Source organism: Lissotriton vulgaris, chromosome 11 (genome assembly GCF_964263255.1).
Source record: "Lissotriton vulgaris chromosome 11, aLisVul1.2, whole genome shotgun sequence".
Classification (NCBI taxonomy): domain Eukaryota; kingdom Metazoa; phylum Chordata; class Amphibia; order Caudata; family Salamandridae; genus Lissotriton; species Lissotriton vulgaris.
The window spans coordinates 687,795,445-687,797,933 of NC_141699.1; the positions used below are offsets into that span (position 1 = coordinate 687,795,445).

Here is a 2,489-nt window from a genome sequence, read left to right on the forward strand (position 1 = left end):
GTTCAAATGCTGTGAAAAAATAAACTAGTTCTTGAAGTCATAAACATGTATTTAAGTGTACATGGACAACAAATATGGCACGAGATGGTGAATTGTTTATCCTGAATCTTCTTGTTCTCTGCTTTCTGGCCCAAACACTTCTTGCTTGGTGATCTGTCAAAGAGGTACTGTGTGATAGATGGTCCACACAGAGGTCATTGCACTATTCTGAACTTGGTTATAGTCCCTTCTCTGAATTAACAGCAAGGACTGGCCAAACCATGTCCATCTGAGTGAGTTCTTATGAGCAAATAGATGGCTCTTCAGTTGAAACTGACTTTGCTAAACTTTACCCACACCATTGAAGTCCTTGTTGAAGGTAAAACCTTAACTAAGATGGTAGGCTGGGGGCAAGAGTTAAAGCTTAGACTTTACATTAGGAGGTAAACATTTGAAAATAATCCAGAATTTTTGTGTCAATATAGAAATTTCTTGCTTCTCTTCCTCCTTCAGTTGTTTCACAAAGCTGTCCACAATAAACATTGCCAGCCTGATGTACTGCACCACATCATGAGTCTCTCGCTCGCCTAGGTCAGTCTCCATGGTGAACATCTTAGAGATCTTTTCGCAAGACCATGCATGATCAGAGAGATGAGCAGATATTCCGATCCCTTTAACTTGGTCTATTCACCAGATTAATGAACCATAAAAAGGGCAAATTCTGTGGGATCGATTTCCACCCGGTACTTTTGCAGCAGAATGCTAGAACCTAGGTTGTGGTCATAATGCTGTAGACCCAAGCATTTGTCACAGAACCGTAAGCTGGAGTAAACACAGATGACTTATGGTTATAGAAGTGGTCATTGTTTGAAAATTGGTAGTGCTACATATTGCAGTTTCCCCCTGGGTATGGTATTTTGATCTCATCATTACTGTGAAACTCACATCACTCCTCGTCCCCATCAGCCAGGAGACTCCATCTCCACACGAACATGAAGAGTGGTCCAAGCTCTCAGACATATTGAAGAAGTTATTGTTTGATATATGAAATGGCTGCTTTTTTCCTCAGAGGAGATCATGTTTCTGTTTATTTTGCATTCGTTTGTATTCCAGATCCCTGATGGGGAAAGTCCAAATCTCTTATTATCATCATGCATCTGAAATCTTTTTGGCCACAGTAGTCCACAAGAGATGGTCAACAAGCGTTCAGTGTTCAGCTAACCTTCCACCTCTCGCTGCTGCAGCTTGTTCTCTCATAGTAACACTTGTATCTTCTTATGGTTTAACTCTTTTTATTGAAGTCAGCGCACAAAAGGAGAGATTCACATTATGTACATGCTAGACAAGTGCTGTTGATGGCTAAACATACAAGCAAATAAGAATCAGTGTAGTCATTTCAACAAACAAAATGCAGCCAGGTGATAAATCCATATGATGCCAGGATGGTGTGAGACAACATAATTGGAACCACCCCCCCCAACCTTCCCCCCCTCCGACCGGTCCAGTACTCTTTACCACCCCCAACCTTCTCCGTTGCTCCCGCCTACTATACCTCCCAAACTTCGCCCCTCTTAAGGGTCAACCTCCTTTGGCTCCGTAAGCCTCAACAGTCGTAGGTATCTAGGACATGTGATTTCTCTAAATTCCGTGATCAGGAGGCATCTACATGGTTGCTAGAGCTCCTCGTATTTATCTCCTTCCCCTGCCATGGTGAGTGATAATTTCTCCATTCCTAGTACATGCCACAACCTGTGCAGCCAGCCTGTAAAGGAGGGTATAGTGGAGGTGTGCCAGTGTGCGAGAATATTTTGTACCGCGGAGCCCAGGGCAATGGCCATTTGACGTCCTCTGCGGGAGCGTAAGGGATATGTTAGTGGGTTAGAAAGCCCTAATAAAACATACGCTGGAAAGCACGGAATCTCTGTCTGAAAATGTTTGTCCAGTTCGCCTAGCACTTGGGTCCAGTAAGATTGGATTCAGTCAAAATCCCACAGCAGGTGCACCAGGTTGCCCACCTGGCCACAGCCTCACCAGCAGAACTTCTCTTTCCTGCGATCTATCTTGTGTACTCTTTCAGGAGTGTAGTACCAATACGTTGTTACTTTCGTGAGTGTCTCCGTGAGCCCAATGTGGTATGCGGAGTGGCGCGCTCTATAGGAAATCTTCTCCCATTCTTTATGACTAAGGGTCCTGCCTAATTCTTTTTCCCATTGCTCTCTGCCCGGGTTATGTATATGAACCTGTGTTGCCTGCAACATCTTGTAAAGGTCAGTTATGAGTTTCGCATCGGAGGTGCGGGAGATGAGCCACCTTTCATACGAAAGGAGTCGTCTATCTGCGCTTGTTCTTTCTTGTGGTTGCAGTGCCCACTGTCTCGTTTGGAGGTATCTCAACCGTTCTGTCTCTGGGAAGCCGTACTCCTGTTTAAATTGGGGGAAGGGGAGCACCCCCTCTGGGCCGTAGATGTGGTATAAGAATCGACATCCTGCCGATCTCCAGTGTGCGAAAGT

General features: G+C 44.8%; 1 pseudogene; it reads right to left on the bottom strand.

Moving 5' to 3' along the window:
- Nucleotides 1-396: 396 nt before the first annotated feature.
- LOC147683335 (ras association domain-containing protein 4 pseudogene) lies at nucleotides 397-999 on the bottom strand (annotated as a pseudogene).
- Between the last annotated feature and the right edge of the window lie 1,490 nt (nucleotides 1,000-2,489).